Below are 20,945 nucleotides of genomic sequence, written 5' to 3'. Positions count from 1 at the left end.
TGCCGAGAGCCCTGTCAGGCTGTCAGCCGAGAGCCGGTGGGATGAGGGGATTGGGGGGGGAATGGGCGCCGAGGGGAGGCGCTCGCAGGACCGGGCGGAGCGAGACGTTAGGGTGTGAGCGGGTGGGTCCTGCTTCCTACACGCCGCACCTCGGGCTGCTGGCCGGGGACTCCGCCTCACGCCTCGGACCGTCGTCACGGCCATGGGCGCTGCAGGGCCCAGGTGCGCGTTACCGGGCCTGCCCCCGCTTCAGCCTTGTCCCCAAGCCTCGGCAGCCCAGCCCAGCACGGCTCTGCCCCCGCTCTGCCTCCCCGCCGCGCCGGCTGGCAGCGGCAAAGGGCAGGTCTCTGTGCCGGTTGGGGACCCCTCTGCGCGGCGTGATCTTCCCCGGGCCCGACGGGCTGGTTGTGTTGATAGATCCCACCAAGGGCGGGGTGCACAGTGGCTGCGCCGTACCGGCGGAGCTGGCCCCCTCAGTGCCACAGTGGTGCAGGTTGCCCTGGCTGGCTACTTGCATCCGTTTTTCTGACCGCTCTACAGCCAGTATGTGATTTGCTATATCCAGCGACGTTGGTATGTCTGCACTAGAGAAATCGTTGTCTGTAGCGTCCCTGAGCTGACTGAAGTGTACCTTGCACCGGCTTGGAGAAGGGCATTGGTGGGTTCATAGGGAGAGCCTAAGTGGATGAAGTTACCCCTGTAATTTATAGGGGAAAGCCTCAAAGTCACCATTAGTCTCCATCCTCAGAGCTGCCAGCTGTGAGAGCTGGTAGCTCACTCAGCTGATTAACTTCCTTATTTTGATGTCTGAGTCACCCCTCTGTCCCCACCAGCCCACGGCCCCTTCAGTATTGCCCCTCTTTAGAGTCCCATACCACTTCAGAAATGCTCTCCCCTAGCCTCACTTCCACAACTGTGGGTCACTGGCTGACACTGCAATCTCTGCTGCCAATGCCATTTACACCCCTTCCCTGATATACTCCTCTCTAGGCAACCATGCTCCCACAGGACATGATTCACTTCATATACACACACACCATTATGCCCACTCTGACCATGGAACTCCACATCCATCTTTGGACTGCTGTGGATACTATACCTCAGGACCCAGTGGAGGGTAGGGAGAAGTCAGCTGGTAGCTATGCTCCTAACAGCCCCTCAGCTACTAGGTGCTTCTCTTCTTCCAGCCCTAATAAGCCATGGAAAGCTGATAAATATACCAGCCCTCACCTGAGCTGGTGTAAGGTAGCAGTTATATGAATTCAGAGTGGCTATTATGGACATACTCCACCTGGTGGTGGTGTAATCAGTGCTCCACAAAACACAAGTGATGATGCCTGACTGCTAGAGATCTCTAATTTGGCAAGAGCACTGTCTACACTGCCACTTTACAGCACTGAAACTTGCAGTGCTTGGGGTGTTTTTTCCCATTCCTGAATGAGAAAGTTGCAGTGCTGTAAAGTGCTAGTGTAGACAAGCCCTAATTTGGGAGTTATCATGGTCCAAATGCAGACCACATTTGGCACTAGATGTTATTCCATCTGAGATACCAGTTATCAAACAGGCAGCTCTTCAGGGACTGAAAGTGCTACAAGTTTTAAAGATTAATATTTCTATAGAAATTCAGGGGATAATAATATAACAAAAATCAGTTATAAAAGGCATCAAATTGCTTGCTTTTTGGTGCTTTGAACCTGCAGTGGGTGCGAAAGCAATTAGTGGAGATCTTTTTGTTTGTTCCATTTCTTTGTAATTGTTACAGCAGGAGGGGCAATTCAGTAGTTCATTATGACTAGCTGTGAAGGCGGAGAGAGGGAAAGGGAGAAAAAGCTTTGATTTTTCCTTTAGTGGAACTGGAGTCACTCACTCACATTCCTAACCTGCACAAGACCTGAAGTCCTGTGTCCATCCTCAGAATCAGCTCAGTGTGTACGGTTGATTTCCTATTGGGCCTGCTCTTGCTTCTTTGAATTTAAAACAAAAGTATTATCAGGAGGGCACATTTCTGCTGATGATTTTGAGGAAGCTTTATTATCATCATGCTAACAGCAGAGGGAGCCCTCGCTCTACCAAAGCTCCTTTGTTGATCATTAAAATACAAAGCAACAAACACAATAATTGTTGTTTTTTGCTGTGCAGTATGTCCTTGCAGATGAAGCTTTAATCTATATCGTACATCTCTGTTGCTGTAAATTCATGCTCCATTATACCACCATATGCTTTGATTCACTCAAAGGAAGCTGCAGCAATCCTAACATTTTGTTTTGGCTTCATAGCTGTTTATACTGCATGTTTGATTGCATATTGTTTTCTCACACACTTAAAGGTTATGTCTTAATAAGTTGTTTTAAACAAGTTTATTAGCAATGAGCCTGCAGTTGATGAGTTTTTATGTCATGAAAAGGTATCATTGCAATTACTGACAATTACACTATGAGTTTCAAGAGACAGAAGGAGAGTTTGGCCCATTAAAAAGAATCTGGAGGCATGAAGCACCGTGTTTTGGTTTTTATCTCATTGTTGTCTAGTGAGCTGTCTGTTTGCTTTTTTGTGTATTTTTAGGTAATACATATTGATGCTTCTTCGATGCAAGCTGAACTGTTTCATAGCTGAAAGCATGAAGGTACAGAAGCAGGTTTTTCAGAATGATTCGCAGATTGATTGAGCTTCTCCATGATATCTCAATATTATAGTGGGGGATTTAAATTATTATTAAGTAAAATTAGTTCTTTAATCTTTTTACACACAGTAATAGGTACACAGACTCTTAAGTACCATTTTTGTAGATGAACAAAGGTGCAGTATTCCTGCTTTTCAAACTGCTCAGAGGTCTGGTTCTAAATCTTTCAGTACATTTTATGATTAACTATGTTTCTCCTACAAATGTCACTAATATATCCAGCCTACATTTTCAAAAGTAACTAATGATTTTGAATGCCTCGGTTTTTGTGTGTTCAACCTGAGGGATCTTAAAAAGCCCTGTTTTTAGAGGCTGGGTGCTCAGCTCTTTCTGGAAGGTAGGCCCCATGAAGATGGTTCAAGTGGAGCACCCCAAAATTGAGTGACTTTTTTTGAACATTTAGGCCTAACTGCTTGTGAACAGAGGAATCAAAAGGAAGAATATGGAATGCATCATAGTTGTCACAGAAGTGAAACAACATTTTGCAGATGTTGCGTGCTAGACTAAACATAAAGTCAAATTTCACACTCCGGTACATAGGTGCAACTGTAAGTGAAGTCAGTGGGAGTTGCACCTGTGTAACTCTGGATGTAATTTGATTCACAAAGAGCATGTATGTGTAACACTGACAGACCCTGGTCGTTGTGGGCCAGGATCAAACCTGAAATCTCTGGAGCTTAATGCATGAGCCTCTACTGCATGAGCTAAAAGACACATCTCTCTTAGCCAAGGCTACAGCAGACTCTTCAATCTCTAGCTGGTGTAGGTGCCACACCAAGCAGGCATGGGTTATATACTTCCCTTAGCTGAGGAAGTGTGTCCCGAGCTTCAAAGACTTCCTAGTTGATATCCTGGACGGGCTCCTATTTTTAACGCCAACAGATCCTAGTTGGCAGCGTCATCAAATCTGGGACCTCGGGAGCTTAATGCATGAGCTTCTACTACATGAGCTAAAAGACACATCTCTCTGAGACCTGGTCTACACTAGGAGGGGGGATCGATCTAAGTTACGAAACTTCAGCTACGTGAATAAGATCTACTTACTGTGGTGTCTTCAGTCACTGTGGTAAGTTGACTGCTGACGCTCCTCCCTCGACTCGCCTATGCTTCTTGCTCCGGTGGAGTACCAGAGTCGACTGGAGAGCGCTCGGCAGTCGATTTATCACATCTTCACTAGACGCAATAAATCGACCTCTGCTGGATTGATCACTCCAGAGATAAGTGTAGACATGCCCTTAGTCAAGGCTGTAGCAGACTCTTCAATCTCTAGACTAGCTGATCTAGGTGCTAGTAGAATGTGACAGTGCCACACCCAACAGGCGTGGGTTACACATGCTATAAATGTAATGAACCATTTGTGACTATTATTTGAGTTAGCAGAAACAAATCTAATTTGGTAACTACCTCCAGTACTTTTATACCATCCTTAAGAAGATTCCTAAGGACCTTCAACATTTAAGAGTCTCAGGTGTCTACAAACTTTATATGGAACATCTTAAACATATTGGGCATGATTCACCAGTGCTTTAACCCAGTTTCACATCAGTATTTCCATCAGTGGTTACGCTGATGTAAAACTGGAGTAACACAGTGGTGAATCCAACCCGATATCACTTACACTGTGCCTCATTCAATAACATGGGCCTGATTGTGAGCTCATGGTTTTAGAGTGGTGTAACTAAATTCACTTAAATGGAATTATTCCTGATTTACATCACTGTGAGATCAGACCCCATTTGTTTAACATGTCTTAGCATGTCAGGTAACTTTCACTATATGCCAAATAGCTTTTGCACTAGCACCCTTTATTTGTGCTTGGTGCAAAGACTGCTGAGGTTTATAAGCAAGTAAATATTCTAGGAATTTGACCAACCTTCAGAGGACAGAGAGTGGAGGAGTCAAGCACTAGAGAGAAAACAGTGAATGCGATGTCTTGAATGGCATGGGATCCTTTGGTCAGACTGGGTCTAGAAAGCTGTGATAGTCTCCCCTTTCATCCCACACCCTAGCTATTATCAGTTATTTACACTTTTCTTAAAGAAACCAAGACACTGAAGGGTTAAATATTTTATTCTAATATATATCTCTTTTTGTTATACCACACTGTCAAATATTTCATATTGCTGATGTTTATATATTATTTAGGCCTAATCTGTTTGAAAATTTCTAGGTACTATTGAACATGTGAGGAACTCTGATGTTCTAAGAAACTTGGCAGTTGCCCCAGAGAAGCCTGAAATTCCTATTTATAGGCTGTTCGTCACTGTTACTCTTTTTTAAAACTAGTGTCTATGTACTGTTCCTGAAATTCTGATCCACTCAAAAATTAATCCCTAAAGTCTTCTAAGGGAATCTATTACTTACTTAATGATGAAAGGTTGTTGCTACTGTTACTAAAATAACATGTTTCACAGATATTACAAAATGTTCATTTAACAACATTTGAGAAAAATCACCAAGTTGAAATATTGCACTCTTTTAAATTGTGATTGTCTATCTGAGGAAGATGATCAACATCAATAGGTTGGCTATGCGCTAAAGATATATTATCAATCTAGTATAATAACAGAAGAAGAGGACTTAACTGTGTATTTTGAAGAGGTGTCTAACTCCAGGAAATAGTTTTTGATTAGCAAAAGTTTCATTTCCAAGAACTGTGAGGTTTAATTTCAAACAGTAGGTGGCTCACAAAGACTTTTTCCTTATATTCCTAAAGTCTATCTTACACAAGTATTCGCATGACCCTTATCCTTATAAAAGTACTACTATATTCTGTAACAATAGCCAAAAAATTGCAACAGCACTGTGGCAGGCTCCCGTGTTATGGCCTATTATGGCTCCATCCTGTAGTACTTTATTGATGGAGCATATAGAAGAATTTCTTGTTTCCTAACGAGACACTGCCAGTCATTTATGACCCAAAATAATGGTTTTCTAAAAACAATATTTTACAGAATTTAAAATAAATAGAAATAACTCCATGGTTTTCTCCTAAATTCCAGTAGAAACATTTTTGAACAAATAAACATGCTCTTGCAGTTTTGGCAACCTAACCATTGCAGAATTTTGCCCTTTCATGAAAACCTACATATTAAATGGTCGAGAAATTAATTACAAACAAAAATAAAATTGACCAGTGCATTCAGCATTCATTCTGAGAGAAATTAAATAAAGTCACATAAATGAAATAAATTAGATTATTCATTTTCCTTCACTTTTAATAATCTATGGGGATATTTATAACATAGGTAATGTGTTTTATTTAAAAAATATATATCATTAATCATTCAGTATTTGGTCACTGTTACTCATATCAGGCCTGATCCAAAGCCCATTGCAGTCAATGGAAAAATTTCCATTTTATTACATTTATGAGAAATTCTATTCAAGTCAATGGGGTAATTTGCAATGTAGGGTTCTACTCAACCTGAATAAAGGTAGCAGAATTGGGCCCTTAATGAGTATAATTTGGAAACATTAAAAATGAAATTGTTTTTATATGTAATCAATTTCATTTTTAATGACAAATGCAAAATAAGGTATTAGAAATATTTTTTAAAAAATTTACTTAAAAATATTAAGGAAAATACTGTTTGAGGGTGTGAGGGATGGAATGTAAGGATCAGAAGGGGGAAGCTTTTACAGACTGGAAAAGAGAGAAGTGAGGAATGGAAAATCTTTCTAAACCAATTCTTTGTGAGTAGTTCCATGTTTTAAGTGATGTGTATATATATTGTAGGCTTTTCTGACTGCACCCCTCTTTGGGTTCAACACTGACCAACCTGAAATAATAATGAAAATTCTCAGATGCTTACCCTATTGATACCATCAGATCAGCATAGCACATTTCAACACTTTTGTACTAGTTATACATTTAAGGCCTGGCACAGAGCCCCTTGAAGTCAGTGAAAAGGTCCTATTGATTTCAGTGGGCCCTGGATCAGGACCTTAGGTCTTAAGCCAGCAAAACACTCAATGAATGAATATAAATAACTTTCTGCACCTGAGAAATCCCATTAAAATCAACATTAAAATTTGCTATCTTTGTGCTATCACTTGTAAAGCTCCACCATTATGGGCAAGGTGCCAGTTGTTGCCAGTAGTATCATCCAAAATTCCCTTGAGCAGTATTTTAAATAAGAGACTGATATCACTCCATCTCCCCATCCTTTGACTGGTACCTGATTTTCTAATAAATATCTGCACTAAAATTGCTTTATCATGTGCACAGTTAAACAAAATTATAGTTTTAGAGCACCCACTCCTCTTTACTTTGGCCCCAAAGCTTCTCTTTATATTGTTGTAGCTCATTCTCTGTCTGTCTATATGTCTTGGTCCTGTATGTGTGCGCATCAAGAGCAGCTGTGGTTAATGAGCTGGTGCACAACAGGGTCAATAAAACATGTGGTGTGCATTGTTAGCACATATATAAAAGTGATTAGCAACCTATAGATTAAAACAGAACTGGCTTTTAAATTTTTTTGGATCTTAATACTATCTATAATAACTCAGCAGTCTTCTGTAATAATATTGAATGTATCTGTAAAATTTCTACAAGTTGGATTTCAGAGTCACTTATTCATTGTGTTAATTAATGACAAATGTAGAATAAATTGTCTTGTGTTCCTTGCCTATGAATTTTTATTCTTACTTTATTTCAGATTCAAACCGGAATTTAATTTGAACAGAACATTATAACTGCATTAACACAGTCAAGAATAATCATTTTTAGACCAACTGAACAGGTTAAGCGACTCTGTGATAACAGAGGTGAGGGTTACCCTTGTTCATTATCTGTGTTTGCAGCTGAATATTGCATGTTCTGTTCTCAAGCACTGACATTCCTAAACTCCCATGTAAATCACTGAACCATAAATAATATGGGTTAGACAATCTAGGAATTTCTTACTGAGCTAAAGCAAAGCAAATGTGTAATTTGTAGTCACTAGTAGTGTTTTAAGTAACAAATTTAGATTTTCTCATTTTCACTAAAGCTGTTAATTTAAGGGTTTCAGCTTTCCTTCTAAATGAGATAGGGTAGTTTACCTTTGATCTCATGCAACTAAATTGCTGAATTAAAAAAAGATCTTAGATGCTACCTCTTTGGAATTTGACAATGGAGATGTTGAAGTGTGGATCTACCAAAATGCGATATGTAAAAAATGGCATATTCTTACTCAACTGATCTCCCTATATATACTGAATCATATCTGCCTAGTTTAGTGACAAAAAATAAGTTATTTTTTCTTTTACTCCTCTTCAGAAGTAACACAGCTCTGGGAGAGTGAACTAGATTCTATACCTTCTTTGGCCTGTTTAACAGAATTATAAGATTTACTTACTTATTGGAACTGCATGGGATATTGTTCTCCTTTCATGTAGGGATCTGTTCACATTGGCTGGATGAATTCAAAAAATGTGTTAGCTAACATGTTTTAACTAACATGTTTAAAATCCGTAGCATAGAAAGAGCAAGTTTTAAGTGAATCCCAGGCTTCAACTCAGCCAGCTAGTACATTCTAAAATTCAACTTGTTTACATTAGTATTTTAGAATGTGTAATCTGGAATACAATGGAGGTGAGGAATGTTCGAAAAGAGGACATAGCATGTTTAACTGGGAATGGAATCCTCAGTCCCAGTCTGTAGCAGCCAGTGCTCATCTGCTGCACATCTGTTACCATGGCATATGTAGTAACATAAGCTGCTATTCCCCACCGCCATCTGCATGTTTGTAGGACAAGAGATCTGTACAATTTGTGGACCTACTGGCCACATTCTGCCCCACCATGCTTTTTCATGATATATAATGGCCTGCAGAATCTTCTTTGCTCCACCACTGCTTTTCATTCTCCCTGCCTGTGCAGCAGAACCACAGTAATTCTACGGGGCTACAGTTTTGCTGTAACCCCTCCCTGGGCCTCAGGATTTCAGCCATAGAATTCAGTTCCTAAATTACAGGAGATTATTATAGCGGCTCTGACTAAGTCATTATATATAGTAATTTGACTTCTTTTGGTGTTTTCATTACAATTATAAATCCAGTTTTTATATCTCAGCTAAATAACTTGCTTCAAAATGGAATTTGGCATACAATTTCTGAGCTCAAGAACAAAGAGTTGCTAAATATGTAGATGCTATATATAGGAAACTTCATCCATTCCTCACTCAGGCAAAACTTTCATTGAAGTCAATGGGAATTTTGACTAAGTAAGACTTAGTCGTGGGTGTAGATTTGGCTGTGTGTGTGTATTCAAAATGTTTGAGTATTTTTAACTTCTGAGGGCTATAAAATGGTAGTTAGCTAAGTTAAGATATGAATATACATTTGTATTACTCAAAAGCTGCTTTGATTTAAAACATGCAAATGAGCTAATTACTGTAAACCTGACATTTTCTAGCTGTGTATATGGGATTTTATTCTTTATTTTTCACTAAACCTGGATATTTGCAAAGATAATTGTTGTGTCATTCAGTATGACACACATGCTAATTCAGATCTACAGTACAAAGCACCTTCCCAAATAAGCACACACAAATGTTCAGCACTGTCACGTTGTTCAGAGTTATTTAAACAGCCATTAACTTCAAGAGAGAGTTGAAATAAATCTGAACTAATTACTGTTTTGTTTCTTTCTCTGGGAATTCAGGAAATTGGAAGCAACTAATGCTTTACGGCTGTTTGGCAGAAATTTTGAGCAGGTCTTTTTCTCATTGAAGCACAAAGTACAGGATGTCTCAACCTTTTGACCTGTCCAGCACAAATGTTGTCCTGCAGAATCATTTGTGTCCAGTGCTCTACAAGGCAAAGGTGAAGTGGAAACTCCATTCTATACTTCTCTCTGTATTTTCATGAGATCACTGAGATAAGGAGCCAAACATTAACTCTACATGTTCACACCAAGCATTTTTTCCCCCATTTTCGATTTCAGTCCAGTACACTACTTGAGTTGTATTAGTAATTATATTCTTTAACCATAAGTATGGAAGCTTAAAAGGAGAGCCTTTTAAGTCAAAAAGTTCTTGACTTGGAATAATTCATCATACATGACGCTCATACATGGCATAGATTTCTACCCATCTGTTAGAGCAGTGATTCTTAACTTATTTACCACTGTGGGCCACATATGCAGCTCCCTATGTGTGATGTGGACTGCATCCACACAATAATGTACTAGCTGTATGGCCCTGATGATGTCACATGGGCTGCAGTTATGTACTGATTGGGCCACAAGCAGCCCCTGGGCCGCAGGTTGAGAACCACTGTGTTAGAGTGTCTACAGATTAGGTGATTGTCAGTTTTGAAAGGACAGAGTTTCCAAGCATAGATGGTTAAGTTACTTTTCTGTACTAATCCACTTTATATTTTCTAAACACAGTTGCAGAGGCAGAGGAAGTCTGCAATGGGATCTCTGCCACTTCTGGTGGTTCCAGAGTGCTAGGAACAGTAGATTAGGTGCATAATCATCATGAGGCTGAGGAAATGTATAAGGATTATAAAATATGTCACAACAGATGATCTGCTGTCATAGGCTGATCATCGCATATGGCTACCATAAACTGTATACCGCATTCTGTGATTATGCGCACATTATGCATAAGAGCCACCTGTTTTCCTTTCCGAGCATCCACCAGCACCTACCAAGTGATGCTTTGAGTACTTGTAGTGACCCATCAGGCATGGATAGGGAGGGGAGAGTGAGATCTGTGAAAGGTTTATTTGTTGCTGCAAGTTTCACAACATGGTAGTCAAGAAATCACTTTCCCTGGGGAAAGAAATGAATAAGCAGACCTGGTTTAGAGCCTGCATTGACCATGCTTCTCTAAGAGGCGGATTTCGGAGGAGATTGTAAAACATAGTGACTTCCAAAATAAAAGATACTACTCTGTTACAGTATCCCCCTCACCAACTCCTTTCCCCCTTAAGTTTCAAGAGTACTAGTGGGATAGATTGTATCTATTGCTATGAAAATCACCAAGTTCGTATAGTACTTCTTTTTATATAATGTGCCAGTCAATGAATATCTAAGCACAAGGGCAATTGAGGCCTGATCTACTCTACAAACTTAGGTTGATGGAAGCCACCTTATGTTGACCTAATATATACTACTACTGCTACACTGCTAGGTCCCTTCTGCCGACCTAACTCACCTGTAACATCAACTTAATTACTCCATCTCCACAAGAGGCATAGTACTTAATTCAATGTTGATGAGTCGACAGGCAGTGTGGACACAGCGTTGTGTAAGTCGACTGAATTGGCCTTCAGGAGGCGTCCCACAATGCTCAGTTGTGGCCTCTCTGGTGAGAGCATTCAAATCCACTGCACAGCAGCCAGGTATACAGGAAACAGCCCCTCCCCTGTTAAAGCCCCAGGAGCTTTGGAATTCCCATTTCCTGTATGATCAACATGGAGAGCATGCCAGCCCAGCTGATCACGGTGACTCAATGCCCCAAAGGTTCTCCAGCCTGTAGTACACAGGAGGTAGTGAACCTTACTGGTCTGTGGGGAGAAAAATCTGTTCAGGCACAGCTCTGATCCAATAGAAGAAATACAGACATCTATCCAAAGATTGCGTGAGGCATGGGGGACAAGGGCTACAGTAGGGACACGCAGCAGTGCTGCATGAAAATCAGAGAACTTTGGAGGTGTACCAGAAGACAAGGGGGGCGGGGGGCGAACCGTAATTCTGATTCTGCACCAGAGACATGCCGCTTCTACAATGAGCTGCATTTGATTCTTGATGGCAACCCCACCACTACCCCCAAATGCAGCATGGACACCTCCCATGAATCTGAGTCTCAGGCCACCTCACGCAATGACAAGGTGGGCATTCTAGATGAGGAATGATTAGGTGCATTAGGAGGAAAAGAAAGGGAGACAGGCAAGTAGTGGATCCATTCTCCCTGAGAACCAGGAGCTGGTTTTATCGCCAGAGCCTCACTGGTCGCAGGACAGCATGATGTCCAAGCATGATGCTGGGGAAGGCACCTCTGTTGTGTATGAAATTCCAATCAAATTGTAGGGGTTACATGCTCTTATATTTTATGTTTAATCTGAAGAAAAAGTGAGGTGCTATGGGTATCTGCTTCCCAGTGGCTGCTCCAGCTACACAGAGGGTACTCCCTGGAAAAGACTGTTTATGTGCCCAGGGATGCCCTGGCAATCCTCCATGGAGATCTCTAGGAAACTTTCATAGAGGTATTCTGCATCCTTTGCAGAAGGTTTCTGGGGAGGGTTGCCTTATTTCTTCCACCACTGTAGGACACTTCCCCATGCCACTCCAATATTAACTCTGCTGGCATCATTGTGGTACACAGCCTAGCAGCATAAGGACCAGGTCTGTACCCAGACACTTGCAGTATCTGCTCCCCTGTCGCCTTTGTTACGCTCAGGAGACTGATATCACATAGGAGAAATGGCGGAAGTTTTCATTACAAGTGCTCATACTGCAAACAATAGAGCATGTGATCCACTACCCCTGGTGACTTCCAGGTCCCTCAGCCACACTTTTCCTAACATGCTGGTGATTTGGTTGACAGGAATCGATGTTGACCTCAGATTCTGCAAGTCCGGGGCTACTACTACCAGCAGCATTAAGGGAAGGAGGGATGGACTTCCTGTGTTCTCTCATGGCCTCAACTCCTGACCCACCCACACCAAGTTGGACAAAGACAGCAATTTTGGAGGCTTAATGCAGATCCCTGGTTTCAAAGCAATGCCCATGTTTCTAGGGGGAGAGGGCATTGTCCACCTGCCCACCTGTGCTCCCAACATGGGTTTGCCACAAGTTGCAGAACAAGACCCGTCGCCCATGCCACAAGACCATACTCACCATGACTGGAACAGCAAACCAGTTCATTGAATAGCTAGGGATTCTGAGCATGTTCTGGCTTGCACTTGAGTGTAATAAGGGGAGTGTTTTTTAAATAGCAACCTTGCACTAGACCCAGGGAATGCGCTGACAATGGTTGCCTTGTACTTTTCATGCCTTATAGCCTTCAGCACATCCTCCATACCAGCTGAGAGGCTTTTGCAGATTAGAAGGTGAAAAAAGAGGACGCATGATGATGTTCACTGAGATAACAAACACCTGACAGCTGAGATGGAGCTAAGAGCTTGGAGGATTTCATTGTCTGAAAAACTGGACATGGACCTGGAGAGCATCCCAGGAGCATGAGTGTGTCATGCAGGAAGAGATGCTGCAGATTATGAAGGGCCAATCAGTTATGTTGAGACATCTGGCTGAGCTTCAGGAACAGCAGCTTGAGGCTAGACTTCCTCTGCAGTCCCTACAGAACTGTCTGCAAGCATCGCCCTGTTCCCAATCCCCCTCTCCCAAATGTTCCTGGAGGTGGTGGTGGTGGTAGGTGGTGGGTGGTGGGGAGGAGGTGCAATATCCCTTCCACTCAACACTGGGGAAGGATATCAAGAACAAAAGGCGACAAATCAAAGACATTTGATGGTCAAGACTGCGGTACTTTGACAGACAAGCTGACATGGTTTCTCCCCTTAAATGTCCAAAGGCACATTCCACCACCGTTCTGCCCTTGCTCAGCCTGTTGTTGAACTGCTCCTTACTGCTGTCCAGGTGGCTGGTATATGGCTTCATAAGCCATGGGAGCAAGGGCTAGGCTGGGTCTCCCAGGATCACTATTGGCATTTCAACATAATCAATGATTATTTTGTGATCTGGAAAGAAAGTCCCTAATTGCAGCTTTCTGTGTTCGTAAAGATGCACATGTCATGCACCTTTCCTAACCGTCCCATGTTGATGTGAGTGAAACACCATCTGTGATCCACCAGCACTTGCAAAACCATTTAAAAGTATCCCTTATGGTTTATATACTCTTTGGCATGGTGATCTGGTGCCAAGATAGGGATATGCATGTCATCTATCACCCCACTGCAGTTAGTAACCTCATCATTGCAAAACCATCCACTATGTCCTGCATGTTGCCCAGAGTCACGACCCTTCTTAGCAGAATTTGATTAATGGCCTTACACACTTGGATCCCAACAGCTCCTACAGTGGATTTACCAACTCTGAATTGATTCCCCACTGACTGATAGCAGTTTGGCATTGCAAGCTCCAGAAAGCGATTGCCACTCGCTTCTCCACTGTCAGAGCCAGTTTCATTTTAGTGTTGCTATACTTCAAGGCTGGGGAAAGCCCTGCACAAAGTTCCTGGAAAGTGGCCTTTTGTATTCAAGGCCACTTGAAGGTCTTTTGCCTTTTGGATCCTACTGTGGATCCTTAGTTGCCTAATGATGTGATCCTACCAGTCAGTGCTTGTTTCCCGGGACCAAAAACGACACTCCACCTTGTTCAGCTGCTGCATGACTGCCAGTAGCTATCAGGAATTGTTTTGTTCTATGGCTTGCAGCAGGGCTGCTTGCATGACATCTCAATGTTCTGCGTGGCAGCTCCTGTCTTGGCTCTGGAAATACAGCAGGGTAAGGAACAAGGTGTTTGTAATGCTCACAACAAGAATGTACAGTCGAGCAGGGTCCATGCTTCTCAGGTTTCAAAAAAAAAGGCACGAGAACATATGTGTTGTTTGCCATTGATATCAGGGGAGGGAGGGAGAGAAGAAACTGTATCATGGGAGACCAAAGCCATGTTCCTATTCCCTCCTATGACAATGTTTTGGTCCCATAAGGCGTTGCAAGCCCTTTCCAAAACCCCGTGTGGCTAGATGCACTGTGGGTTAGCTACCCAGGGTGCACTGCTCTGTGCATTGATGCAAGCGCTGCTAGTGAGGAGGTACTCCACTGACACAATGAGCATGGTATGGACACACACGACTGACTTAATTACTGTGGCAACTGGATGTCAACTTACATTAAATCAACTTAATTGTGCAGTGTAGACATGCTCTAAATGATCAAACAATACAGCCACACAAACTGGTTGCCTCTAACCTTTGCCCCAAAATCTCACACAATAAACCTCCTGATAATTGAAAGCCAGATTTAACAGATGTGTCCTGCACAGCATCCTAAATGTTTTCAATATTTTTATTTATAAATGCTATTTATGTCTCCAGTGACCAGTACCTGGAAGGAGGTGTTAGTTTGCTCAAGTTAGCTCATCTATGAAAGTGGATTCAGAGGACTATCTATGGTTGGGTTATTCATTGTTTAATACTTTTTCATGGATAAAGTAACTTTACTGACCCTGGCTCTTATTACTGCCTCTTAGACATTTGATTTTGACCTGGACCAAAACAACACATGACCACTTAAGAAAGGAGACCTGCTATGGCATTCCTGTGCATAGATAACAGAGGGCTTGGGGAGGGCTTTAGGGATTGTAATAATAAAAGAAACACTATGTTTGGAATAGAAGCTCTTCTATCTCACATTATTAAAAGAGGACTAATTTAGTTTTGGTACAAAATTACTCATTACAATGATATTCAACAACAATTATTATATTTATTTTTTTTAACTCTAGCCCCCACAAATAAAAACATTTGCCTGTGTCCCTGCAGTAGGAACTTGTGTGCTAGATTTGGTAGATCAATGATATACCCATTACAAGTTCCTTAGGTCACTTTTGTTGTCTTTCATATGTTCATAGGTTTTAAGGCCAACAGAGACCACTGAATAACAGAGCACACAGAATGTCATCCATTCCCTCCTGCAACAGAGGGAATTATTTTTACCCACTATTTAAGAGAAAACTATCAAGTTGAATAATTTGTGGTTGAACTAAACCTAATAACTACAGGACAGCAAATAGGTCTGTGTTCTTAGCCTTCTCTTGATTTCTCTGCTGCTATAATGAAAAGACAGAAATTCTCTTTCTGTTTTCTTTTTTTCTGGGTTCTCTGCCTCAGGGCTGGTCTACACTAGAGAGGGGGAATCAATCTAAGATATGCAACTTCAGCTACGTGAATAGTGTAGCTGAAGTCGAAGTATCTTAGCTTGATTTACCTCTCGTCCTCACGGTGCAGGATCGACGTCTGTGGCTTCCCCTGTCGACTCTGCCACCGCCGTTCGCGCTGGTGGAGTTCCGGAGTCGACGGGAGCGCGTTCAGGGATCGATATATCGCGTCTAGATGAGACGCAATATATCGATCTCCGAGAAATCGATCGCTACCCGTTGATACGGCGGGTAGTCTAGACGTACCCACAAGTACAGCCAGTTTTTCAGGGCACTGCTCTGGCTCTGGCTTTATCATCCTTATAAGAGTGAGAAGAGGCTTATCTTCCCTGTGTTGGATTGAATCAGTCTGTAGATCATTCAGCTACCCTCTGCACTCCACCTGAAGAGGTCATGCCCCGACCATTGAAAATAATCTCTCATTAGTCCCCTGTCTGCCCAGCTCCTTGTTTTGCCTTATATGTGATATTCCAGGACAGAACATAATATAATCCTCTTCACATCCTTAGGATGCTAGGAAATACATTACGTTCCAAATTCTGCTGTTGTTACTTGAGCAACTCTTCTGTTGAAGTCACTAGGACTTAGATCCTCAAAGGTACTTAAGTGCCTACCTCCCATTGAAATCAACTAAATACCTTTTAGGATCTGTGCCTGGGACTCTTGCTTGAGCAATGTGTGCAGAATTTAGCTGTTTTTTTCAGAAGATTCCTAAATTATCTACCGTCACTTTGGCCTTTATCTTCTTTCTTTTTAGATATGTCACAACGTGACCTTAATGCATCAAAGAAAGGAAATGTGTAGGCCGTCTAAACATTAATTCTCTGGTTTCTAAATGTACACAAATATTACATAAATGGAGTTGTCTTGATTTCATTTCCGAGGACACAGATGCATCTCAATTTAAATCCATTAGTCTCATTTCATTCCTATTTAGGACTTTTGTTCTTTTCCTCTTTGGTCTCCATTAACCTAGTTAATCTCATCATCCTTCCTTCTTCTCAATAAACACTTTTCAGTAGAATCAGAGATTGCTCATTGCACTTTTTGGCATGTAAATTCATCCTGTCTGTACTTCAGTCATGGCATTTCATCAGCAGGCTTCACTATGGGAAATCAATGAGTATATCTATGAAACTTATAGTACCCTCACTGTGAGAAAATATCTTTAGGTTTGGCTATAAAGCTTATGTGGAATTGATTATATCCTTCAGAAGCAGGAAAAGGGGATGCATGCGTGCTGGTGCTAGTAGTTGCAGTGGTACAGCTGTGCACTTCTCAATATACTGCCCAGCATGTGCTCACGAAAAACTTGAGCATACAATATTTTCTTGGATAGGAGAGATATATGACATTTCTGGTAATTTATGATTAATAGACCAGAGTTTGGAATTCACAGGGACATGAAGGCAAATTTATTCTTTTGCGAGGAGTATAGGAGGCCATAAATTAACTTAAGGGAAAACAAGTTAACAGCAAACTTTTACTAGCTCACAAGTTACCTCTGCAAGATCTTTTTTTCCCTAAGGTGCAAACTCCAGCTGTAATGAATGACAAATGGTGACTTCTACAAAATGTGCAAGCAATATAATCTGAGTAATGAAACACAGTAGTACTTATTACATTGCCTCAAAAATATTCTTGCTTCCCTAAATATGTTGACATGTCAAAAAATTACAGCATTGATGTACTGTAAAATATATAGCTAAGTTTGTAATTGAATGCTTGTCAATGTTAATACAGGAATTACAGTGAAATAGTTTTTTTAAAAGACAAAGGAGAAATATTTTAAAAAGAGTAGCTCCCCATAGTTCAAAACAATACATGCAATGTGGAGTCAAACAAAATGAGGCTGACTTTGCAAGTAATTTTGGCCATTTGCTGTCCCAGATGTAGGACATGTTGTTCTGACTTAAGTGGTAAGTAGGCCTTGGGCTGTCCTATCTTTCTATGTAGGGCAGAATTTAACCCATTAGTAAATTAATCCTCACAGTATCCTGATGAGTTAGGTCCATATTATTATCCCCATTTTTAAGATGGAGAAATTGATGCACAGGCAGTTTAAGTGACTTGTCCAAACTCACACAGCAAGTTGGTGACAGAATAAACTATGAATAAACCTCAGATCTTCTGCCTCTCCGTCTTGTGCTTTAAATACTGGACCAGGCTCTTTCCCAATAAATATTTTATTGTTTCCTGTATTTTGCTCGCTGACTTGCTTTTGGTGAGCTCATGGAGTGTCTCTACTAGTATATCAGTTCGGTCCAGGCATCCTGTCTCAGGAGAAAAGACTAGCACTTCTTGACATGATTGACTTGATACATAATGCACATTTTGATCTTTTTCCCTCTGTCCTCCAGGGTCCCCTAATTAAGAAGGGTAAAGCAGCTAATCAGCCAAAAAATATAAGATTGTCCCAAACATACATCTGCTGCTACAGTAACCTATACTCTTTATTTGTCTTCTGTGACTGTGATATCATATTATGACTGGCCAATCAGCAGGTGACACCTTGGAACAATTTACAAACAACAGGAATGTGGGCTGCCTCAAGCAGGGAAAAGCTGAAGTGCAATTTAAAATGCCAGGAAACCAGATGGGCAGAGATAGATAACTTTAGCACAGGGGTTAACAGTAGCTACTACAGGGAGTGAAATCCTGGGTGTGTTGAAATGAGTGGCAAAAATTCCATTGATTTCAACAGGGTCAGGATTTCATCCTAAAGGCTGTTGGCGGAGACACATTTTTCATGTGTCTGTTAAAGGTGTATTGTCAGTCAGTTCTAAGAACCCTCTCCAATCTTTGAATATCACCACCTGCTCAGTGAATTCTCAGTTCTGTCAATAGCCTCATTGATAAGAAACCTCTTTCACAAAGAGTTTGTCTTCATGTTCTGCAAAAGAAGGCCAGAGTCAAGTGTAACATGGATGAGCCAGAATTTTGGGATAAACATTCATTTATACCTCTATTGATATTTCCTAATTTTTGGCACCTTGGGTATCAGACCAGAAGCTTGCTCTATTAAAGTTCCAGTGAGTAGTCAAACCAAGGCACTTTGTGCGTGAAATGGAGTGCTGGGCAGAGAAAGATAATTCCATTTCATGGAGAGTTTTGATATTTTGAAATTTGGTTTTATTCCAATTAGGAATAAACACCAAAAATTAGAAAATTCCACCAAAAGGAATGGAGCCACAGACCCTGGGAGCCCCCTTGACACTAAAGCAGTCCACCTGGGAGGCTACCCTGGAGCCTGAAAGCCTTGGTGTCCCATACTCCTGGAGGAATTCTGCATCACTGTGTATGCGCAGAATTCATGTCTCCTGCAGATTTCTTTGCTTCCCCGCAGAAAAATGACTTCTGATGGGGAAGCAAAGGGAAGCCGCAAGCGTGGTCATGTGCCTCTCCCCAGCAGCACAGGCAGGTTGGTTTGGGCACCCAGAGTAGTCACTAGAGATGTAAATCACCATCACTCTGTCCCTCTCACTCACTATTGTAGCACTCTTGGCCTGGAGGGGCAGGGCTTCGGGGTAGGTAGGCATGGGACAGGCACTGTCCCCTCAGGCAAAGCTGAATGTATCAGCCTGCCTGCTTAGTGAATTGTTCCCATTCTCTTTGTGCATTCCCCTCTGAGTATAAAAGAGGTGTAAAAGTTTTAAGGCTCCTTTAAATTGCCAGAGTAGTGTAAAGGACAGTATGGCCTTATAAATGCGTATGGTGCTTTAGTGATTAGAATTGTTTTGGACTAAAATTTTGGACTGAAAAAATGTTCTATCAGAATGTGCTCCGTGAACTTTTTGTTATTGTCCTTTCTGGAGATGGTCAGTAGGCAATATAAATTGTGAGTTTGATTTCCCAGCCTTCACTTGCTCTTCAGTTGCCTATGATGTAACACTGAGCATATGGCTGCATTTATTTGTTGACTAATAACTAGAAATAAAGGGTCATACCTAGTTACATTACTGTTAAGCAAGAGGGTTTGGGGATTTCCTCCAGTGCTCCTCACTCCCATTCTCCATCTATTGTATTGTAGTTTAAATAAATTACCATAATAATTGAAACCAGAGTGATTATATTGTGTTATTTTGACAGAGAAAATATGCAGAATGTTGCAGAATTTTATAATATTGTATGCAGAATTTTTAATTTTTTTGCTGCCAAATTTTTTATTTTTTGGCGCAGAATTCCCCCAGGAGTAGTCCCAACTGTCCACCACATGGGCTGCTGAGGAGCTGGGCAGGTGAGCGGGCAGGGAACTAGGTGTACCTATTTTACTGTAATTTTTCTGACCAGTTTCAGTGAGATGGAGAGAATTTAGGATCCTGAATCATGCTTGAGTTCCAGAGAAACTTCACAGGCAAAACAACAGTATCAGAACTTTTGGAATATAATGCTCATAAATAAGGAAAGTACTAAGGAGGCATTCCATCTTACCTGACTTCTGCATGTGTATGAACAACTGAATAGCACCACATTAATGAGGTTTTCTGACAGACTTATGATTCATTATATTTTGTGTACTGAATACAGGCAGCTTAACTCTCATATAAAAAAATTGTTAAGGCAGTTACAGGAATGGAACATATTTTCCAATAAATCAGATTTTAGAGGGTAGTAGGAAGTTGTCTGTTGAAGTCATTATTTTGAGAGAAGTTAAATTAAATCCTGTTTCCCATCAGTTACAAATAAGCCAAAATTCTTATTGATATAAAACACTTGACAGTAAGAAGCGTTTTTAGTTTTAAAACCTTTCATTGAAAAATCTTCAAACTATCCAATGAGAATAATTAATGGAAAGGTGATGCGGTATTACAATGAATCCAGTAAATAACAATGTACTAGCCCTATAGAGGAAATAGAACACACAATGAAAGTATTATTCAAAGAGCATTCATTACTGATCTCAAACCATTTTTACACCTGTTTAACCGTATTGTCCCAGTATAAGAACACAGATGTAAGAACAAGATCAATGAGAAGTATATTCATTTATCCAGATTAATTTGTTTCTAATATTCGTTCTTATTGCTACCTTCTCAGACTTGCATACAAAGCTTATGGAATTATGCCATGTACCCATGCTTAAAAGCAGAAGGATCCTTCCAGCCACCCATAATGAACTTGAGCAAAATTGTTATGAAGTGGTCTTAAAGCTTTTTTAATTCTATCAATTCTTTAGGTTGAGAGAAAGTGTTCAAGTCTTAGCAAAGGCTTGGCAAACAGTGTTTTTTTAAACTATTTCACCACTAGATTCCAAGAAATAAATTGTGAAATGTACCAAGAAATCTGCATAAAGAGATGGCAAGGATTAGACAACAGCAGCTGTACTTCTGAATAACTAAAATTCTGTTTGCAAAATTATACAGGCAAAGATTAT

At 41.0% G+C, this 20,945-nt stretch overlaps 1 long non-coding RNA gene across 1 annotated transcript; it reads left to right on the top strand.

The window, feature by feature from the left end:
• Positions 1 to 54: 54 nt before the first annotated feature.
• On the top strand, positions 55 to 13,007 carry LOC123349376. Its single transcript, XR_006573512.1, has 5 exons — positions 55 to 222; positions 2,563 to 2,623; positions 7,342 to 7,450; positions 9,329 to 9,489; positions 12,222 to 13,007. It is a non-coding gene; the product is annotated as an uncharacterized LOC123349376 (long non-coding RNA).
• The last annotated feature ends 7,938 nt before the right edge of the window (positions 13,008 to 20,945 follow it).

This window comes from Mauremys mutica, chromosome 14 (assembly GCF_020497125.1).
Source record: "Mauremys mutica isolate MM-2020 ecotype Southern chromosome 14, ASM2049712v1, whole genome shotgun sequence".
In the NCBI taxonomy this organism is placed as follows: domain Eukaryota; kingdom Metazoa; phylum Chordata; order Testudines; family Geoemydidae; genus Mauremys; species Mauremys mutica.
The sequence above is the reverse complement of the archived record's forward strand: the minus strand, read 5'-3'. Positions and strand labels throughout refer to the sequence as shown.